Source organism: Xenopus laevis, chromosome 6L, assembly GCF_017654675.1.
Source record: "Xenopus laevis strain J_2021 chromosome 6L, Xenopus_laevis_v10.1, whole genome shotgun sequence".
Lineage (NCBI taxonomy): Eukaryota > Metazoa > Chordata > Amphibia > Anura > Pipidae > Xenopus > Xenopus laevis.
The window spans coordinates 138,181,249-138,205,432 of NC_054381.1; the positions used below are offsets into that span (position 1 = coordinate 138,181,249).

The window sequence follows — 24,184 nt, forward strand, 5'->3', positions numbered from 1 at the left end:
AGAGACTGGAATATGAATAGGAGAGGCCTGAATAGAAAGATAAGTAATAAAAAGAAGCAATAACAATACATTTGTAGCCTTACAGAGCATTTGTTTTTTTACATGGGAATAGTGAGCCCCATTTGAAAGCTGGAAAGAGTCAAATGAAGAAGGCAGTTTAACAAATAAAAATAAAGTGGTGGTTCACCTTTCAATTAACTTTTAGCATGTTACATTAGCATGGCTAATTAAGCTAAGCAACTTTTCAACTGGACTTCATAATTTTTTTTTTTTCTTCAAACTCTTTCCAGCTTTCAAACAGGGTTCACTGACCCTATCTAACAACAAATGCCCTGTAAAGCTACAAATGTATTGTTATTGCTACTTTTTATTATTCATCCTTTTATTCTGGTCCTCTCCCATTCATATTCTGGTATCTTGTTCAAATCAGGGCATGGTTGCTAGATTAATTTGGATCCTAGCAACCTGATTGTTTGAATAGCAATTTGGAGAGCTGTTGAATAAAAAGCTAAATAAGGTGAAAACCACAAATAATATAAAATGAAAACCAATTGCAAATTGTCTCAGAATACCACTCTCTACTTCATATTAAAAGTTAACTCAAAGGTGAACAAGCCCTTTAAGACCAATTGAAAAGTTGCTTAAAATTAGCCATTATATAACATACTAAAGGTGACCCCCCCCCCCCATTAAGTCATTCTGCATTAACAAAAAACTATTCCCTGGAGAATTTCTAATTCATTTGTGCAATTGTTTGAAATAGAAGTAGTGTATATACTGTATGTATATAGTGAATAAAGTACCCCCTCTTGTAAAATATAAGGATATTATAAGTTACCGAGGAGTTTCATGACCTATTTTGCAACTAGGGTACTTTATTTATTATAATAAACAAGTTTCAGTGAGTCATGTGACAGAAATTACATCAGAACTCACCGTTTATAACTGATGACATCAGAACTCACTGTTTATAAGGATATAATTTACAGGAAATTCATGGCTTTTGTGTATTATATATATATATATATATATATATATATATATATATATATATATATATATATATATATATATATATATATATATATATACGTTGGCCAGCATGGATGTAGTGAATTTATATACCTGCATTCCCCATGATTTAGGGGTGGAATCTGTACGCCGCTCGATTCTGCAAACTGAAGGATACTCCGGTCCTAATGTTGAGTTTGTTTTGCAGCTACTGCATATGTGTCTCACTATGAACTACTTTAGATTTGAGCACGATTATTATATGCAGGTGTCTGGTAGGGCAATGGGAGCGGACATGGCACCTGCATATGCAAATTTATTTATGCATCAATTCGAACTCAACAACATTATGCCACAGTTTGGAACAAGTCTATTATTTTTCAAACGCTTTATAGACAATATATTAATTGTCTGGAAGGGTAGTGAGGAGTCTTTCATGGCTATGGTGTCCTATCTAAACAATCTTGACGGTCCAGTGAAGTTCACAGCCACAACTAGTAGTAAAACTGTTCAATTTCTCGATGTGTAGATTACTCGTAACAGTACTAGGTTTGATTATTCATTATATCGAAAAACCACTGACCGTAATACGTTGTTACAATTTAAGAGCCAGCATCCAGAATCTATGAAATCTTCTTTTTCAGTTTTGCCGGGTTCTGCACAACAATTCTTCGGAGACAACTAGGGCAATGCAGCTTAAGGAGATGGAGGATAGGTTATTGGCGAGAGGGTATCCGAAAAGGGTGCTAACATGGGCTCTTTATATTGCTAAAAAGAGGGTATTAGGGGGTGACAAGAAGCATCGTCTCCATAATAGTCACAGTTTGGCGACATTTCAGGACAAATTAAAAAGGTGATACTTAAGAATTGGAATATTATACAGGCAGACAGTAGTCTGAAAACAGTATTGTCCACTCCCTCCACTATAGCCTATAAGAGAGGAGTTAGCCTTCGGAATCTTCTGGTGAAGAAAGATCCGATAGAGTGTTATCAAAAATCCCAGACTTGTTGGCTTACCAGTCAAAAAACGGGGTGCTTTAGATGTACCTCATGTACTTCATGTAGGTATATGAGTCCTAGTCAGAGTTTTACTCACCTGCATACGGGCAAAAGATTTGCTATTCGGTCACACATTACATGTACCACCACACATGTCATTTATTTAATTACCTGCCCATGTGGGCTTTCTTATGTCGGTAAAACCGACCTTACATTGTGCCTTAGGATGGATGCTCATCGTTCAGCTTTAAGTACAGCGTTTAGGGACAATCATACCACGAAACCGGTTGCCAAACATTTCTTAGAGATGGGTCACCATCTACCAACATTTTAAATACATTGGTATAGACCATATACCTCCCCCTAGAAGAGGGGGTGATAGGTCCAAAATGCTTCTCCGGAGAGAATGCTTTTGGATTAAAGGTGGCCATACACGGGCAGATAAAGCTGCCGATATCAGTCGTTTGGACCGATTTGACAGCTTATCTGCCCGTGTATGGGGGCTTCCGACGGGTCTTCCCGATCGATATCTGGCCATGATTTCGATCAGGAAGGTTGGATTTTTACCCAACCGACCCGTTGGAGCCCCTTGGCGCATCGTAATTCAAATTACCCTCGATATAGCCATGTAGTTAGTGGCATATCGGGGAAAGATCCGTTTGTTTGGCGATGTCGCCAAACGAGCGGATCTTTGAGTCTATGGCCACCTTAAGAAACCTAATACACTGGCACCCCACGCTCTCAATGAACAGTTGTCCCTGTCGTGCAAAGAGTTTGCACAGTAACCCATAGCAACTAAAAGAGATTTTTGGCCTTTAAACAGGTGACCAGTAAAAGCTGCCGGCTCACTGGTTGCTTTAGGTGATTAGAGCAAATTTTGCACCTTTTTTCCATAACCTCATTAAACTACATCCACTCTGCTTAGCAAACCTATTGTAATGGTGGAGTTTCAATACATAATTGTTTCCGGTAATGTCTGATTAACTAATGACATAATAATTATATGTTTGTAGTTCCTTCTATATGTGTATCCAATTATCTGTAAACCCGTTATCCAGAAAGCTCCGAATTACGAGAAGGCCATCTCCCACAGACTCCATTGTAATCAAACAGTTCACAATTTTAAAACTGATTTCCTTTTTCCATTAATAAGAATTAATCTTAAGTAATATGAAGACAGTACCTCGTACTTGAATCCAGCTAAGATATAATTAATCCTTATTGGAGTCAAAACAATCTTTAATTAATGTTTAAATGATTTTTTTAGTTGACATAAGGCATGGAGATCTAAATTATGGAAAGATCCCTTATCGGGAAAACCCCAGGTCCTGGGAATTCTGGATAACCGGTCCCATGCCTAAATATATTGTAATAATTTTTTGCACATTATTTAAATTCATATACAGGAATATTCGTTATCAGGGAACCCATTATCCAGAAAGCTCAGAATTATGGAATGACTGACATAGACTCCATTTTATCCAAATAATCCAAATCCTTTTTCTCTGTAGTAATAAAACAGTACCTTATACTGACTAACATATAATTAATCCTTATTGGAAGCAATACCAGCCTATTGGGTTGATATCATGTTTAAATGATTTTGTAGTAGAATTTAGGTATGAAGATCCAAATTACGGAAAGATCCATTATCCGGAAACCCCCAGGTCCCGAGCATTCTCTGTAACAGGTCCCATACCTGTATATATTGTAATCATTTTTTGCACATTATTTAAATTTATATACAGGAATAGGATCGTTATCTGGAAACCCATTATCCAGAAAGCTCCGAATTATGGAATGTCTCCCATAGACTGAATTTTATCCAAATAATCCAAATTTTTTAAAATGGTTTCCTTTTTCTCCGTAATCATAAAACAGTAACTTGTACTTGATCCCAACTAAGAAACAATTAATCCCAATTGGAAGCAATACCAGCCTATTGGGTTTATATCATGTTTACATGATTTTCTAGTAGACTTAAGGTATGAAGATCCAAATTACAGAAAGATCTGTTAAAAAAACCCAGGTCCCGAGCATTCTGGATAACAGTTCCCATGCCTGTACATGTATAATCCGTATTTCTGCATGTTGTTAATTCATTTTATCATTTCTGCCCCAGGATTTTTCTAATAAATGCAGCCATAAATGAGCGACACAATCAGAGAGGATAATAATCCTTTTGTGTTTGATAGCTAATTGCCTTTCTGAATGTGCTGTGAGCCACAATGTGACCCTGCTGCCCCCCCCCCCCATTAATAATCTTGCCATCTGTTGGTGACAGCTTTGGCACACTAAGAGTTAGCTCACAGAACGAGTATTGTAGTAGGAGCAGTGATTCTGTGCAGGAGCAGGGGCCACACATTACAGCCAGGTGGTAACACGCCTGCCCTTCAGGGGGATCTCAGCACTGTGAGGTGCTTGCCCTTCCAGCCTGGCTTTATTGTGTCCCTTTAACTGGTTTTTCTACCTAAATTTCCTTTCCAGATCTAAGAGCCATGAAAGCTGCTCCTGCGTCCCCCCTATTGTGTCTGTGTAATGGTTTGTTCTGCTGATGTAGTAACTAAGCCTGTAACTTCCTTGTAGAAGCCGGTGAGTCAGTGGGAGGAGAGGCAGTAGGGGAGCAGAGTGACATGGGGAATGCACACGATAAACCCTTTCCCAAGAAAAACGGCCCTGGGAGCGAGGAATGTCGGGCTCCTGGTCACACGCAGAATGGAGTGAAGAAAGACTGCGGCAATGGACAGCAGCCAAGGAATCCATGTGAAGAGAAGGACAGAATGAAGCCAACCCCTGGCACCGACAACACATGGAAGAGAAGCAGTAAGGAAGTGAAGCCATCATCAGAGCCCCTTCCCTCAGCTGCACGGCTAAAGTCAGAAGGCAACCAGCTGTTTAAGAACGGGCAGTTTGCTGAGGCTGCACTCAAGTATTCACAAGCCATTGAAAATGTTAAGAACACACGTAAGTACTTAATACCCATTTGCTGCTGCTGCTTCCCTGTTGTCATCCTAATGCACACAACTACACCACTGCCACTAAATGCAGTTGAACTGCAGGTATGGGATCCGTTATCTAGAAACTCGTTATCTGGAAAGTTCCGAATTATGGAAAGGCTGTCTCCCATAGACCCCATTATAATCAAATAATCCAAATCTTTAAAAAGGATTTCCTTTTTCTGTGTAATAATAAAACAGTAGCTAATACTTGATCCCAACTAAGATATAATTAATCCTTATTGGAACCAAAACCAGCCTTTTGGGTTCATTTAATGTTTAAAGGATTTTCTGGTAGACTTAAGGTAATGAGATCCAAATTATGGAAATATCTGTTACCCGGAAAACCCCAGGTCCCGAGCATTCTGGATAACGTTTCATATCTGTATTAGTAAAACTTATGTAAATAATATAGAAATAAATGACCGTGTGAGTTTTGTGTCGCATCCTACCCAATTTAAAACTCTGCCTCTTCAGCTGTTGTTATACTACAACTCCCAGCACCCCCCGGTAGGCTTCGGACTTTGTAGAGAACTAGAGAGCTGCTTTGTTATGAGATATTAACTGTCTGCTTTAAGTATCCCTCATTAAATTCACACTTTGCTTATTATATATAATAGAGAGAGAGAGAATGTGTGTGTGTATGTATACACTGCTGAGTGCAACTATTTTATATACATGTATATTTATATACATATAGGAGGTAGTAAACAGTCAGTACCAGTTCCGCTTGTGATTCCCCAAATGATCTGCCAGTGTTAGGCACGCTTTTCTTGTACTGTAAATACTGCAATGCCAGCACTCTGTGTTACTGCAATGCCTCAACGTTCTCTTGCCTTCTCACAACATTCCAGGATCAGAGAATGCGGAGGAACTGGCCATCTTGCATTCTAACAGAGCCGCTTGCCACTTGAAGGATGGCAATAGCAGGGAGTGTATTGAAGATTGCAACAGGTAAGTGGGAGGGGGGAGATTATTTATTGTTACACATTGGGCTTTGCATTATCTTATCTGACAGTGATGGGGTTAATATAACTGGAGAAGGAATTCAAGGGTCAGATATGATGCATGGGAATTATGAAAATCATGGGGCAATAATGGAGCCATTGTGCCTTGGGGTTGCAGTGTGTTAATCTCCCCACTACATTTCAAAGAATACTGAACAGTGACACATCCGTTAATATAACTGTTGAGTTGGCTTCTTGTGGTCCACCAGCTCCCTTCCTTTCCAGTCTTAAAGTGTGCATTTCACATTCCATATTTGCATTTAACCATATGCGTGAGAGCTGCCATATTGTTTTGTATGGTAACCTTTCATAACAAATAAACGGATTCACTGTGGTGTGTGTCTATACTGCTGGAACATTGTCCAAAATAAAATGTAAATTTCAAAAAGATCCTGATTTCATTAAAAAGTCATTCACAGTAGTCTAATCCCAAGCAGACCCCCAGTCCAAGGGACAAATAATTTAATTAATCAAGCAAAAAGGAAAACAAAGGCGGGATAGACTTAATGTTAGTTGAGAAAGGAGCCCAGATAAGGAGCATAGAGCCTATGAGTAAGTGCCCACCCTTAGCACGAAATGCGTTCGGTATGAATAAGTACTAATAAAGATTTTCTACTTCTAAATCATCTGGGCTCCTTTCTCAACTAACAGTAAGTCTATCCCGCCTTTGTTTTTTGTTTTAGCTTAACCCTTCAATACAACCTTATTCTGTGTCACTCCCATGGCAACTGTATGTCTATACAAATATGAAAAGATGGTTTATGCATTTTCTAATCAGACACTACTATACCTTAAAGGGGTTGTTCACCTTCCAACACTTTTTTTCAGTTCGTTTCAGATAACCAGTCCACCAGAAATGAAGATTTTTTTCCCAATTACTTTGTATTTTCTTATGAAGTGTAAGTCTAATTTTTCATCTTTCTAAAGCTGCTCTGGGAGGGGGTCGCCGACCCTCTAAACTGTTCTAAATTGATACATGTAGCTGAAAAATGTATCAACTAAATGTTGCAAATTTGTAACAGTTTAGAGTCTGCACCTGAATTACTGAACTGCCCGACTGAAACAGACACAGGAACATTAAACTTTAAACTTACATTTTGTAAAAAATAAGAAATGGAAAGCAATTGAAAAAAGTCTTTATTTTTGGTAACAATCTCAAAACAACTCAATTGAAAAAGTGTTTGGAAGGTGAACAACTCCTTTAATTACCATACATAATAAAAGGCACTAAGTTTGCCCAGGGGCAGTAACCCATAGCAACCTATAAGTTGTTTGCTTTCAAACAACTTTGCTCCTGGGCAAACTTAAAGGGGAAATAAACCTAGTCGGCGCAAACCCCCACACCCCTCCCATTTGTTGCCCACCCTCCCTCCTCCCCCCTGGCCTACCCGTCCCGCTGGGCAAATGCCCCTAACTTGTTACTTACCCTTCTGCGCAGGTCCAGTCCAGGGAGTTCACAGACGACATCTTCTTCCACGCAATCTTCTTCCTGCTTTGAACGGCACATGCGCAGTAGGATCATTTCGCCGGTACGATCTACTGCGCATGCGCGTGACTTTTGGCGCATGCGCAGTAGATCCGTACCGGCAAAATGATCCTACTGCGCATGCGCCAAAACGCCGTTCAAAGCAGGAAGAAGATCGCGTGGAAGAAGATGTCGTCGGTGAACTCCCTGGACTGGACCTGCGTAGAAGGGTAAGTAACAAGTTAGGGGCATTTGCCCAGCGGGACGGGTAGGCCAGGGGGGAGGAGGGAGGGTGGGCAACAAACGGGAGGGGGGGTGGGGGGTTTGCGCCGACTAGGTTTCCTTCCCCTTTATTGACTTGAAAGATATCCACTTTTTATACATCCACGTTTAAAAGGAACATATGGGGACCTTAGCTGTGTCATCAAAATTCTGCTGAACTAAAACAAAAAGGGTTTTATGCCCTTTAGGACATGATGGCGTGGCTCTGGTTGTAAATCTTTTCCATTCTCTAAGACCCTACAGACAACACACAAAAAGAGCACATGCCTTGTAATAAAACATATGTAAAGCACCATCCTGCTTCATGGAGGGCATTAAGTACACCCCCAACCAATCACCTTTTTTTGTGTTCATTGTTTTACATGGGACTGGCTGAACAAAGCAATGGTTTGAATTATCCAAATATAGGGATGGCACCTGTTATCCAGAATGCTCAAGACCTGGGGGTTTGCAGATAACGGATCTTTCCGTAATTTGTATCTTCATACCTTAAATGTACTAGAAAATCATGTAAACATAAAATAAACCCAATAGGCTGATTTTGCCTGCAATAAGGATTACTTATATCTTAGTTGGGGTCAAGTACAAGGTACTGTTTTACTATTACAGAGAAAAAGGAAATCATTTTTTTTAAAATTTGGATTTGGATCTGCAGTCTTGGCTGGAGGACCGCTAACTACTGCTGCTTTGTTTCAATAGTACATGTAGTCAGGACCAGCAGTGAGGAGAATAGCAGGTTAATGTCATAAACTGGCAGGGGCCAGAAAGTGTGGGGCATACACATACCTCCTAAGAGTAAGGGCACACCTGGAGATTGGGGGAGCTTTAGTCGCCTGACAACTAATCGCCTCATCTTTTGGGCGACTAATCTCCCCGAACTGCTTCCTCGTGCAGTTTCAACTTCGGGCGACTTCGGAATATGAAGCGCCACGAGTGCCATGCGGCAGGCGTTTTTTCATTGAAGCAGGCGGAAGACACGAGGAAGCAGTTCGGGGAGATTAGTCGCCCAAAAGAAAAGGTGATTAGTCGCCTGGCGAATAAATCTCCCCTAATCTCCAGGTGTGCCCTTACCCTAACTGTCCCGATTTTAACAGCCACAGTCCCGGGTTTGTTACTGAAATGTCTCGACTTTCTCTTTGATCTCCTGCACTGAACAACCAGAAAAAGATACAAAATTTCTAACTTAATTGGCTTTTGGCAGAATAGATAGATACTTTTGTAACAATTTAAGATAAGCAGTCTCTTGGGGAAACTGACTTGCAGCTTAAAGGGCAATTCACCTTCATTAGCATAACTGTAATAATACATAAAAACCACAGAAATGTGTTCAAACATTCATAACCTGCCAAATTTTGTAAAATGGACATGGTAATTGTGGGTGTGTGGTCACAAAAATGGGCGTGGTCAAAACATTTCCACCACAATCCACACAGGAAAACTTTTTCTCCCTCTTTCTATTTCAAAAATGTTGCATGTATACATTTGTTTTTTGTTTGCCAAAAGCATGCTAGTTCAAACTAGTCATTCTTGTATGATTTGTGTAATGCTGCGCATGTTCTTCCATAGGAGGGACATTTCCTGTGGAAATAATAAGTCTATGTTGTGACCAGCTGCACAAGCTATATCGCAACCTTTGGATCCTAAATGCTTTACAAGGCTAAAGGTTGGAATGCGGTTCGTTAGGTTTTAATGGGTGACTAGTAAGTCTCAAAAACCTGTTTCTTGCATTATAAAGTTAAGCTGGGAGTCTGTGCAGTTTGTCATGGTTACCTGGGAGTGTAAAACTGCCGTTTCCCTGTGAATGGTGACCAGCCCGCTGATTGGGACCAGAATGGGTTGTTTTAATGCGCGGCAATCATCCTTGCTGGCCTCACATTAGGTAGTGTACATAGTAAAGGTAATGGATCCGTTATCTGGAAACCCGTTATCCACAAAGCTCGAATTACAGAAAGGCCATCCCCCATAGACTGAATTTTATCCAAACAATCCAAATTTTTAAAAATGATTTCCTTTTTCTCTGTAATAATAAAACATTAGCTTGTACTTGATCCCAACTAAGATATAAATAATCCTTATTGGAAGCAAAATCAGCCTATTGGGTTTATTTAATGTTTACATGATTTTCTAGTAGACTTAAGGTTTCTTTATATAAATGCATTTACGTGTGTGTATTGCATTTCTCTATTGGTTAGTGGCTACTAGTGAATGTATCAAATAAACCCCAGTATATTTAGTTACACTAGCACAGTGAGTTCCTTAATGCATTACCTGATGCCTTGGCTGGAGGACATGCCAGGCATTTGTATAGTAGGGGCTCCATTGAATTCTACATACAGGTATAGGATTTAATTTTCCAGAAACCCGTTATCCAGAAAGCTCTGAATTACGGAAAGGCCATATCCCATTGGCTCCATTATAATCAAATAATATTTAAAAATGATTTCATTTTTCTCTGTAATAATTCAACCTTACCTTGTACTGATCCAAACTAAGATATGATCAATCCTTATTGGAGGCAAAACCTATTGGGTTTATTTAATGTTAACATGATTTTCTAGTAGACTTAAGGTATGAAGATCCATATTACGGAAATATCCGTTATCTGGAAAACTCCAGATTCAGGATAACCGGTCCCATACCTGTATATAATTTCCAGAGAGAGAGAATTTCTAGAGCGATAATCCCAAAAATAGTAGGGATGCACTGAATCCACTATTTGGGATTCTGCTGAATCCTTGGTGAAAGATTCGGCTGAACGCTGAACCGAATCCGTAGGAAAAAGTGGAGCAAATTATTCTTTTGTGACGAAAAGTCACGTGATTTCCCTACCGGCCCTAATTTACATATGCAAATTAGGATTCAGTTCGGCCAGGCACAAGGATTCGACCGAATCCTGCTGAAAAAGGCTGAATCCCGAACCGAATCCTGGATTCACTGCATCCCTAAAAACATGTATATTGGAAAGTCAGCCAGATACATGGAAAAATCTCAGCTGCACTGCCTTATTACTCATAGCAGGGGTTAGCACAGCCTTACTAAGAGCACTTTCTGTAAAGTTTTGTGAAGAACTGTAGTTTCAAGGGTGGTGGCCTGGACACTGACCTGTCCCAGCTGACTGACCGAGTTCTTACACATAGTCAAGGTGTGGCTGTTTTATTCTTTCCTTCCGGTGACTCACACTTACTGCTAATCCTGAAAGGTTTCGTGATCTCTGGTAATAGTCCTTGGGAAATCTTATCCCTTATTTTTATGGGTCAACGGATACCCAAGCAAGGTATAACAGTCGGCTACATTGACACCAATTAATGATGACACAAGACACATAAGAAATTGATACAAATAGGCCAGAGACTCTAGCTGTTGGAGCTTACTATATAAATAACTCTTTGTTAAAAAAAAAAAAAAAAAGGGAACAAGCTTATAGCGTAAGGTCCCTATGACATTTCAACAATGGTCAGTTTCATGGGGAACCAATTAATCATCCTGTATGTTTTTGCCATGTAGGAAGTAACAAAAGTGCCCAGAGCAAACCCACACAGACACAAGGAAACATACAACCTCCTTGCAGATAGGGCCCTGCCTAGACTCCATCCCGAGGCTGCAAGGAAGCTGCATTTATATGTACTAGTATGCAAGTAGCCCGTTTAAGCAGATTGCCTCATATTGTTATAAAAATCTCTGCTTTAACAGAAAAAGGAACAAACACATTGCTGTGATCTTTTTTGATTTTATTTCCTTAAGGGCATTGGAGCTGCAGCCATTCTCAGTGAAGCCACTTTTACGCCGGGCGATGGCCAACGAGTCCCTGGAGAGATACAGGCCAGCGTATGTGGATTATAAAACTGCCTTGCAAATTGACAGTTCCATCCAGGCGGCACATGATAGCATCAACAGGTAACCCCTTATTTTATTTATACGCCCAACTGCAGTATTTTCATTCAGTTTGTTCTGTGCCTTGGTCAAGATTATTAGCAGTGTCTTATCCCAGTCACTGTCTAGTTACATAGATACATAGTTAAATCGGGTTGGAAAGATCAAGTTCAACACCTCCAAATGAAAACCCAGCCTCCATACACACACCCTCCATGCGTTCACATAAATTCTATATACCCATATCTATACTAACTATAGAATTTAGTATCACAATAGCCTTTGATATTATGTCTGTCCAAAAAATCATCCAAGCCATTCTTATAGTCATTAACTGAATCAGCCATCACAACATCACCCGGCAGTGCATTCCACAACCTCACTGTCCTGACTGTGAAGAACCCCCTACGTTGCTTCTTTTCTTCTAGTCTAAAGGGGAGGCCTCTGGTACGGTGATCCTCTTAATGGGTAAAAGGGTCCCCTGCTATTTGTCTAGTTGCCAATTTTTTATTTGGATTTTTTTTATTTACCCCCTGGATGGCCTGTTAGAATTATTATTTAGGATTATTTCTTATATATATTATTTGAAAAGCATACATTTTGTGAACTGCCTCTTAATTAAGGAACAGTAGGTGCTTAAATGTCATAGAGTATTGCATTGACTCTTATCAGTCCATGCATGATTTGTGGAGGGTATTGTATCTCCCCGAACGCCTTCCCTAACTCTTGCGCTGGCTAAAATGAAAAATCGCTGGCGCTAAGCACACGTGGCGGTTCATTTTCGAAGTCGCTCGAAATTGCCTCATGAGGAAACTTCAGACGACTTCGGAAAACGAATCGCCGCGTGTGCTTAGCGCCGGCGATTTTTCATTTTAGCCAGCGCAAGAGTGAAGTAAGGCGTCCGGGGAGATTGGTCGCCGCAAAGACGAGGCGATTAGTTGCCAGGTGACTAAATCTCCCCGAAACGCCCAGTGTGACCTTACCCTAAGGCTTCTTGCCAATGCTTTTTACATTGTCACAAATTTGCCTATGATAAGGTTTCAATGATAACTCTGACATTAACATACAGTACTTAATGATAACATTCCAGACAGCATTGCACTTAGTATATACTACAGCAGAATTTTTCCATTTGTTTAAAATGTGTCTTTCGTCAGTTTCAGCCTGAATGAATCACAAAAACCATCTTGGTTCCCCTTTAAAGGAAAACATAGTCTGGCCTGTGTGGTATATACCAGGGATTTTTGCAGGACTTTTGCTTATGGTTCTATGACTCAAAAACAATAGACATCTAGGGGGTTATTTATCAAAGGTCGAATGTTAGAGTTTTTATTCCTCGAATGAACTCACAACTCAAATGGTTTCTTATTTAAGAAAAAAACTCCAATGGAAAAACTCGATTCGAACTTCGAGTTCGAGTTGTGAAACCCGAAAACACGAATTGATTGAGTTGTCTGTGAAAAAAAACCTCAAATCGATCAAATCATTTGAGTTTTCGGGCAAAGCCCTCTGAAAAAAAACTCGAAGATCATGAAGGCTATCATTTTCAAATGTGCCATTAACTCATACATAACCTCGACAGGTTTTAAATGGTGTATTTTCAGATTCAAGCTATTTCTAGGGTCGGGGTATAATAAATCTCAAACATTTGCATTTATTTTTAATCTGGAAGTCTGTACCTATATTTATCCTTAGCGGCATGGTCACAAGTCAGAGCATTCTGGTTTCTTGTTACCAAAGGTGTTGTTAGATTCTTTAGAAGCCCCAGGCACATAACCAGTTACCAGCCTGAACATGCACTCCCTGCAGATATGTACAGCATGCAATATACATTATAGACAAATATGGAATATTAGTTATATTGCATGACTCATCAGTTGGTTTTGCAGGAAGGAAGATGACTGATACTCACAAGATTACTAGGAATAACATGTTTCATTTGCAGCTGGAAAAAAAATCACTAAGCTTTTTATAATTGAAGTAATTATATATAAAACTGATTTTTAAATCATTATACTGGGCTTCTTAGTACAGGGTATCAGATTTGTTGTCCAAAATGCTTGGGACCTGGGATATTCTATATAAGAGATCTTTCTGTAATATGAAGCGCTACTGAAGCATGAAAATAGGAATATTTAGCCATCCCATACATGTACTCGCCTAAAGATTGCTATTGTTGATCGATTACCTTTAAATTCCTTTTAAAATATCTGGGATAAATAGCATGCATTCGTTTTTAAAAAAAAAACAAAAAACATTGCCTCAAAAAACTACTGTAATATATTCTAAAATGCTACATGTACAACATGTTCTGCACCTATACATAGCTGGGCACTTAGTCAATCATTATTAAAGGGGAACTATCACGAAAATGTAATATTGGCTTCATCATACTGAAATAATAAACTTTCTTAATACAATCTATTAAAAATTCTGTACCGTCTCTGAAATAATCAAGTTCATCTTCACTATTCCTCTGTTTCTCTTCATTTTGTCTTCATGCAGGAGTTAGGTGTCAGTTAGATCCAATATATCTATAGGGGGGGCTCCTTTTGCCTAGAAAATGTATTAGAGCTCACTCTATTAAAATCGCCATACATCATGTCTCTCTACATGCAGGATTTGTGCAAAAGGCAGTTATTTTGTTAGATTTTGTTTGTAGTGGAATCCGTTATGTGAGCTCTAATACATCTGGTAGGAAAGTAAGCCCCCTATAAGATATATATTGGATCTAACTGTCAATGATTATCTGACACCCAACTGCTGCATGAAGAATGAAGAGACACAGATGCTGAGAGAGGAATAGTGAACATAAACTTGATTATTTCAGAAATGATGCAGAATATTTAATTTATTGTATTTAGAAAGTTTATTATTTCAGTATGATGAAGCTTTATATTAAATTTTCATGATAGTTCCCCTTTAAGGTTTAAATCATCAAGGGAGGGATAAATAGGAGATCAAGGAAGATGATGCAGAGCCAACACTACATTTTTTTAATGATTTCCCTCATACCACATGTGTTGTCTAGTGAATCACATACAATGCATAAGCCTGCTAACATGTTAGAACAGGGGCGTTTGTGTGGGCTCCTTTTGGTTTATGAAAATAGTGCCAATGTTTTGTTTTGTTAAAATTTTATAATTTTCTTTATCGTTTTTACTAACACTTGTATGTGTCTTCTCATAGGATTACAAAAACGTTAATAGAGCAAGATGGGCCCAGCTGGAGAGAGAAACTGCCCCCGATTCCCACTGTACCAGTCTCTGTTCACTTACAACAACATGGAGGAGGGGACCCTGCTTACAGTAGCAGCCAGACCACGAATCCCGTGGAACATGGTACATATACACAGCGATCAGTGGATATGTACAGTGGTGCAGGCTAATGGTTTAAATGCTGTAACAAGTATCTCATTAGATTTATGATGTACTTTCCAAAGAAACTACTTGAGAACTAATGTCGTACTCACTAGCCCTTTGGGTGTGGATGCTGGGAGTTGCAGTTTACACAGCGGGAGAGCTGCATTTTATATGAAAGGGCATTTGCATATATAAATATATATATATAGATAAAGACTACTTGTTTGCCATTCTCACGTGTATAAACCCTGCCTCCGAATGAGTGGAAAAAATGTACATCATGTGGAGCGGAAATGTCATTCCTTGCCCTGAACGTTAGAATCTCTGCTTTTAAAACTAGAACCAATGCAATTATTTGAATAAAGTGGTATTTTGCTCTGTTTTAAATGCCGCACATGGGAATGTAAACTGTTTGAAATGGCGCTGTCTAGATCCGCCTCACACTACTCCGATTAGAATAAAAGTTCTGGCCTGTTTAGGTAAATCGCCCGAGGAGACGTTGCAGGCTCTGAAAACCGAAGGCAATGAGCATGTGAAGAAAGGACAGTACAGAGAGGCTGAGAAGAAGTATAGTGAATGCTTGAAGATAAATGCAGAAGAATGTACCTTGTACACAAATAGGTAATGTTACAGCCCAACCAAATACACTGTATTCCTGCTCTGTATTGCAGCGGATATTCCTGTTGCAGTTGCTTGGTGAAAGGTTCTTCTTAAAGAGCAAATCAACCCCAAAATAAAAAGTTGTTTAATAAAAGAAAATATAATTCTGAGCAACTTTCCAATAAAAAATGATTAAATATTTTCAGTGCTTTTTGTAAAAACAAGAAGAATAGAAAGGGACAAACACTGCTTTCTGTAGCAATACATATATTCAAAAGACCATAGAAAACATGTAATGCATGTATATTGCAAAGTTGCTTATAATTATGTCTTCTTTTATTAGGCAAAAATATTTTTTGGGGTTGACATTCCCTTTAATGGCAGGGCTAGAACTGACTCTTTGTCCAATCAGACTTTTCCCATATGCTGACAGACCCAGCATCCATAAAATATGTGGAATACTTTTAATTACCTAAGAGGTAGTGTTACTTCTGCTGTTAGGTAAACCACCTTCTCTGGGGAAAACATTCCTATATTTTGCTACTTCTGCTCTATTAATAACATTGGCATCAAGCACCATTTTTACCGTCCCAGCGACCAGTTGGTAACCCTATCCCTATATAATATATACATATATATTGTGGACAGCACTCCAAAATCCTGGTATATATATAAAATAAAAATATATCCTATTTTTAAGGGAGGTTTTAACATCCATTTATAAATCCTTAAAATGGATGATAAAACCTCCCTTAAAAATAGGCTTTATATTCCTTTAAGTAAGGGTTTTCTACCCTTTCTCTCTGGATACCCAGAATGTCTGACACTTAGATTTATGACCCAGTCATTTTATTGATAGTTTTCTGTAGTAAAAATAATTTCAGCATTATTTTGAAAGATTATTTTTATTAAGTTTATAGACATCACATAAAATATGAGAGAAGAAAAGAAAAAGAGATAGAAAAGAGGGTGGGCTTTCCCTTTATGCAATAAAATTGTAACTTTTGGTAAAGAGCGTGGTTAGGAGCTTCCAAAAGCTCTGTCATATGCCTGCGGTACCAGTTTGTGGTTCCATAAGCTATCTGTCACAGATCCCCGCGTTATATATGTCAATTTGTGGCTTGGAAGAATATCAGTAATAATTTTTATCCAGAATGCCAACGTAGAAGGTTCCAATGCTTTCCATGTGAGCAAAATGGTTTTTTTTTGCATAATGTAGAAGTTGCTGAAGAAACAGCCTGTCACAGGATGTAAGGGTAAGTCCTTCAAAATGTCCCAGAAGGCATAATGCTGGTTTTCAAATAGCTGGGAGTCCCAAAGAAACAAGCATGAATGCAAGAATTGCAGATAAGTATTGATGAATTTAAGGGCAATCCCAAAATATATGCATATAAGTACCATTATCAGCATTGCATTTAAAACACAAGTCTGGATACCCTTGGTATATTTGTGCCAGTGTGTGTGGAGTCAGATACACTCTATTTAGAAATTTGGTGTGTATGTAGTGGTCCTTCATCAAAGGATGGAAAATCTTGGGCCCATTTTTGACAGATATGTTTTATAGGATCGAAGCTATCTTGAAGAAGAATAGTGTAAAGCCAACTTAGGGGTTTGGAGAGTTCTGGCCTACGTAGGTACCCTTCTAGAGTTGATTGGGTAGTGCACAGGGCACCCTCCGGGAATTGAGCAGAGAATGCATGCCACAGTTGGAGGAATCTAAAAAGCATATCATTTTGTAGCCCATACTATTTCAGTTCTGCAAACTGCTTGAGCTCCCCTGCACTCACAAAGTAATTTCAGCATTATTAAAGGGGATTGTGGAGACCTATACTAAAAAACACAGGAAGGGGCCATATTTAACACATGGACAATTAAGGCCTCAAGGCAGATGTGGAGTTTTGCTAAAACAAAGTATTAAAGGAGCTGCACACACTCTATATAACATGCAAGCAAATCCTGAAGAAGGAAGGGTTCATCTTGCTCACCTACGCATTGACACACAGGTGGTCACAATAAACAGAGTAAGCTTCCCACCTGAATGTTATATAGAGTGTCTGTGCGGTTTCTTTAATATTTTGTGTTACAGTAAATTACATTTCCCTACGAGGAGTCTGCACCAGTGTTGCAGATTGTGTGGTTGCATATACTTGTTGGAATTTATTGTTCCATTTTGGAATACTGTAAGCCTGATTTAAAGATCCAACTCAGTAAGACTTTACAGTCACTTACATTTCATTTATTTTCCAAACTGGATTAATCTGTCCCATTGCAGAAAATAATTGTCAGAATCCTTTTTACGAAAATACAGATAAGTGGAGGGCACTCTCATTTAAAGCTATAAAAAAGCAAATATGTAATAGGAGGTGCAAAAAAACCTAGAGTCGCCCCTACAGAGCAACCAAATATAACATATCAGAAAATCAGGTCTGCACACTCACAAAAAGTCATTTGACTCAGGTGGTATAATAGAAAATGTTTTACTAATTAGAAGAACAATTTGACAGTAACATAATGTTTACAGAGACAAACACTCCACATGATCATAGTATACATACCACCCTTTGGTACAAAGAAGGCAAACAAGAAGCTACAAGAAGCGAATACACCTGCCAAAATGAGAACAGCCCCAACATTTCGGCAACAGCCTTTGTCAAGGGGATTCTCGCCGAAACGTTGGGGCTGTTCTCATTTTGGCAGGTGTATTCGCTTCTTGTAGCTTCTTGTTTGCCTTCTTTGTACCAAAGGGTGGTATGTATACTATGATCATGTGGAGAATCCTTTTTACCCCGAATGTGATATGCATCAGGGCATAGATTGAATGGAGACAAGTGATGCCAATTATGCCAGTTGGTTAAAAACGTTCTTGTCGTAAAAATGCTCCTGAAAAAAGTTTTGATAAATGGGGAAATGATTGAACTTCTGAATTCAATAATTCTACTTATGTTCTCATGAATTTAGTTAGAAAGGTGTCCTTTTAAGAACACCTCATATACACAATTCAGGTGCTCACCTGTTGCTTCTCAAAAAGCCCTAGGCTAAGGTCATCATCCATCCCTGCTAACCAAAGAAAGTGTGGCCCATCTTAGTCTGTCCCAAGGGAAAATGTGTGCTGCCTCCCCAGATAAGGAAACCTGCCACCACTTCACAGGAATCCAATGGGACATTGAATGCCAATTGCTGTCATAGGAGACAAGCAAAAATCCACATTAACAGAAGAGGAGAAGGGAAAGGGCCTTATGTTGAGAAATAGGGGAAAGAAGGGAAGGAAATGCCGGCGTAACAACAATGAGAGAGAGAAAGAACAGAGAATAAAGAAATAAGTGGTGGAGACAGAAAACCAACCAATAAAATTGGAAAATAAATCTTAGAATGAATAGAGACAGTATACTATAAGGTAAGATAGTATCCCCAATAAGGAAAACTTAACCTTGGTCAGTATAAATGATATATAAATATTTCGGCTGAAGCATGACTATACTGAGTAGTGTTTGTAAAGGAGAAAAAGATAGTAAAAGCCCCCGCACTCGCAATTAAATTAAATTAATTATCTAAATTATATTGTGAACCAATCAATTAATAGATATAAAGTGCTTGTGCTAATAAGGAAAACTTGCTTGGTTAATTAAAACCTTCTAATAAGTTTAATTAAATATTAAGCAATTAACAAACAACATGTTCAAAAAAGCATGGAGTTGCTTTTTCTGTATATTAAAAATAGCTGGTGCCAACTTGTTGATTTGTATACTGACTCTATAGACAATAGATTCAACATTTCGATAAGTTATAAAGTGCAAGTGCTAAATTAATTGCAGTCACCGACTGCGTGTGGTTTGAAATGAATAATTTATGCAAGTGCTAGTGCATTATATGATCAAAAGGTAATTCATTAACAATATTAGTTAAGAAAAAGGAACCAGGACCGTCATTCAAGGAAAATTAAGTAGGAAAAGGAAAATAGTGTAGAGGTGGAGAAGTCCCAAAGAAACTGCTGCCTATTATTTTCTAAGCCCTGGGACCCCACGCGGGGAGAAAGTAGTACACTGAGGACTGTGGTCTAGTATATTACATAACCTATCTCTTTAAGGGCTATTCCACACGGGGAGATAGCGACGCGTTTGCGGTCGCGGCGACAAAGCGCCGCGACAGTCGCCGCGACCGGCGCAGGCGACAGTTTTGTATGGGCGCCTATGTAAAAACGCCTGTGCTAACCACACGAGGCGATGCGCTTTTCAACAGTCGCCTGAAAATGCCTCGCCAGGCTTTTTCAGGCGACTGTTGAAAAGCGCATCGCCTCGTGTGGTTAGCACAGGCGTTTTTACATAGGCGCCCATACAAAACTGTCGCCTGCGCCGGTCGCGGCGACTGTCGCGGCGCTTTGTCGCCGCGACCGCAAACGCGTCGCTATCTCCCCGTGTGGACTAGCCCTAAAAGAGCTAAAATATCCTTAAAAACCACAAATCCACCAGTGCCATATAAAAAACAGAGAATAAAGGAAATTGAATGTGGTTCCCTGGACCAGGCTATGAGTATTCAAATTCAGTTAAAAAAGTTTTTTTAAAAATTTTTTTTTCAAATTGATCGAACTGGTATTAAGGTCTAAGCAAAAAATTAAATTAAATTTTTGTGAAGAGAGGCTCTGCCGACTCGTTTCGCTAATAAGCTTTGTCAATTATTAGCGAAACGCGTCGGCAGAGCCTCTCTTCACAATAATTTGGTTGATGCTTTTCTGAACGTGTTGTTTGTTAATTGCTTAATATTTAATTAAACTTATTAGAAGGTTTTAATTAACCAAGCAAGTTTTCCTTATTAGCACAAGCACTTTATATCTATTAATTGATTGGTTCACGATGTAATTTAGATAATTAATTGAATTTAATTTAATTGAGAGTGCGGGGGCTTTTACTATCTTTTTCTCCTTTACAAATAGTTGTTAACAGTAATTCACGCCTCTGATTCTCCACAAGGTAATATTTAAACTTAAAGGACTGCCTTCCTTCTCTGTATTTTTATACTGAGTAGGTGCTTCTCAGTGTTTAGACATTGCCAACTCATAGGCTAGCCTGAGATCACATTACTACAAGCACTGGCTACCAGGCAACTTCAAGTTACAAGGGCATCAGTACGTAAAGGGAACTTAAACTGACACATCAGTAAACTGACACATAAGTATTTGAGACTGGATTACTGGATTCAAATGGGACTCCCATGCTCAAAAGCAACAAAGATATAATCTATCAAATCACAATTAGGTTTCTCTTCTCAGTTGTTTAGTCACCAGCCATCACTCCCTTGTTGTGGAGCCCTATAAAATCATTAAAGGGATTCCGTCTTGATTTTTATGATGTATTTTTTATTTCTAAATTACACTGCAAATAATTCACTCTACAATATAAAAAATGTTTTATTCCTAACCCAACAAGTGTATTTTTTTTAGTTGCAATATTGGTGTGTAGGTGCATCTTAGGTAATTTTGCCTGGTCATGTGCTTTCAGAAAGAGCCAGCACTTTAGGATGGAAATGCTTTCTGGCAGGCTGTTGTTTCTCCTACTCAGTGTAACTGAGTGTGTCTCAGTGGGACCTGGATTTAACTATTGAGTGCTGTTCTTAGATCTACCAGGCAGCTGTTATCTTGTGTTAGGGAGCTGCTATCTGGTTACCTTCCAGTTCTATTGTTAGGCTGCTGGGGGGGGGGAAAGGGAAGGGGGTGGTATCACTCCAACTTGCAGTACAGCAGTAAAGAGTGATTGAAGTTTATCAGAGCACAGGTCACACTGGGGCAGCTGGGAAACTGACAATATGTCTAGCCCCATGTCAGATTTCAAAATTAAATATAAAAAATATCTGTTTGCTCTTTTGAGAAACAGATTTCAGTGTAGAATTCTGCTGGAGCAGCACTATTAACTGATGCGTTTTTCCCATGATAGTATCCCTTTAAGAACGATTAACAACCAGTCAGAATTAGTAGGTAAAAATCTGTATTTGGTTTTATATGTGTCAGACTGGCCCACCGGGATACCAGGAAAACTCCCGGTGGGCCCAGATTTCAATGGGCCCCCCTCTTTCTAAACATTTGGCCTTTTTCATGGCCTTTCCTTATTTCTAGACTAAATTAAAAAGAGAGGCCAAATAGATGTAATAATAGATTATAGTAAGTAAAGAAAAGAGAAAAGGAGCATAGAGGTTGAGTGAGGAGAGGAAGAAAAATAGTACCGTGGGCCCCTGATCTAAGGTTTTTTGGTGGGCCCCTGCTGTCCCAGTCCTACACTGGTCTTATGACTTTCAATCAGGTAAATGGGAGGCTGCTGGCTAATCAGTTAGTGGCAAGGACTTCACATTCTCACCATTCAGTTGTCATGTTTTGTACCTGCTGATATGTGAAGATTGTGAGATTTATCTGGCCTGTGTGAAAGCACAAGGCCAAGAACCTCAAACTGATATTACTATTAAACATTGAGTCATATTTAGCAAAATTTGCAAATCACACAGGTAAGGCGATTATCGATATGCAGGAGAGTCTCCAGTCTGTTCAGTGATCTGGCCACTTGCTTCCATTCTATTATCCAGCCTTACTCCGAGAGGCACATTTATCAAGGGTCGAAGTTCGAATTCATGTGAGTTTTTTTAAACTCCCTTAAATTCGAATATATTCGAAATTTATTCGACTGGAGGGGTTATTTAATTCAAAAAAATAGAATTTCTAAAGCTCGGACAAATTTTACTGACCTGAAAACTCAAATCAAATTAGATTAGAAATCGACCAAACTCGATTCGAGGTTTTTTTCTCCAAAAAAAACTCGAATGTCATCTCCATATGTCATAGACCATATTATCATAAAGGATCAGTGCTGCTATAGGCTGGTGTAATACAATGCACATATGATAGAGGTATAACGTTCTATATTATTTATCACCTTTGTTTAACCCCATCAAAGCAGCAAGTAGCATAATGAGCAGCAAGTAGGGAGTTGGTCCTTTTTTATAAAAAGTTTCAGTTTCTCAGAGTATGGAAAATGAAAGGCTGGAGAATGTTACTGTATTTAAAAACAAACTTATGGGGTACCTTTTGCCTGTGTTTTGCCAGCCATAAATTGTTTTGAGTTCTACTGTTGGTCCCAAAGGTAAATCAGTCCACTAAACAAACTGTACAGTTTAGCTTCAATGACACTGAAATGGGAACATTTAACATCAGTTAATAGTTCAGCTCCAGCAGAATTCTGCACTGAAATTGATTTCTCAAAAGACCAAACAGATTTTTTTTGTATTTAAAGGGGAAGTTACATCTAAAATAGAATAAGGCTGGAAATGCTGTATTTTGTATACTAAACATAAACACCACAAGCCTAATAAAACAAATAGTTTATGCTTTCAAATTTGACCACAGGGGGTCACCATCTTGTAACTTTGTTAAACATCTTTGCAAGACTAAGACTGTGCACATGCTCAGTGTGGTCTGGGCTGCTTAGGGATCATTATAAATTATCAAAATAGCAGAAGTCAAATAATTTCTGCCAGAAGCATGGCTGGGAAGAAAGGTGGGGGCTCCCCCTGCTGTTCATAAGTATGATTGTTAGGAACCGTCTGACAATTCCTATCCACAGCAGTAAATGAAGGGAGAATTTCACTGCATAAATTCAGGTTTCTTAAAACGGTACACATTTTTAAATTAAAGTATATTGGAGATAAGTTTCTTTTTCATTAAAGAAAGTAAAAATGGGATTTTATTTTTTTGCCTTTACATGCCCTTTAATTTTGAAATCTAACATGGGGCTAGACATATTGTCAGTTTCCCAGCTGCCCCAATCATGTGATTTGTGCTCTGATAAACTTCAGTCACTCTTTACTGCTGTACTGCAAGTTGGAGTGATATCACCCCCTCCCTTTCCCCTACCCCCCAGCAGCCTAACAACAGAACAATGGGAAGGTAACCAGATAGCAGCTCCCTGACACAAGATAACAGCTGCCTGGTAGATGTAAGAACAACACTCAATAGTAAAATCCAGGTCCCACTGAGACACATTCAGTTACATTGAGCAGGAGAAACAACAGCCTGCCAGAAAGCAGTTCCATCCTAAAGTGCTGGCTCTTTCTGAAAGCACATGACCAGGCAAAATGACCTGAGATGGAGCTTACACACCAATATTACAACAAAAAAAAAAAATTGCAGTGTAATTTAGAAATAAAAACTACACTATAAAAATCATGACATAAAACCTTTAATGCCAGATGGGAACAGTCGCATAGCGTGCAAATGTTGGGCTCCCAGGTGACATTACACTTTCCATTGAAGGGCCCTGTGTTACTTGAAACTGAGTGAGTACGACGAGGCCAGGAACGACTGTGAATGTGCTCTGCAGAGGGACGCTTTAAATATCAAAGCCTTGTACAGACGAGCACAGGCCTACAAAGGATTAGAGGTAAATCGGATGAATTAACTGTCAAAGCATTACTCCATTGCTTCCGAGTTCAGCACAAGCAGCATATTGTGTCTTTGGATTTGTACCAGGAAATGTTAGTGTAATGTCTGGGTGCAGCCTATAGTGGGGAAATCAATGGATTTGCTTAGTTTATTATTTATGTGTTTATAGAGCCAGC

At 39.0% G+C, this 24,184-nt stretch overlaps 1 pseudogene across 1 annotated transcript in view; it reads left to right on the forward strand.

Moving 5' to 3' along the window:
• Positions 1-24,184, forward strand: part of LOC108718593 — a 52,298-nt pseudogene that overhangs the window by 23,290 nt on the left and 4,824 nt on the right. Inside the window, exons 11-16 of the transcript XR_005961730.1 lie at positions 4,597-4,974; positions 5,861-5,960; positions 11,502-11,654; positions 14,820-14,971; positions 15,472-15,613; positions 23,880-24,006. The product of XR_005961730.1 is annotated as a sperm-associated antigen 1-like (transcript). The remainder of the gene's footprint in view (positions 1-4,596; positions 4,975-5,860; positions 5,961-11,501; positions 11,655-14,819; positions 14,972-15,471; positions 15,614-23,879; positions 24,007-24,184) is intronic.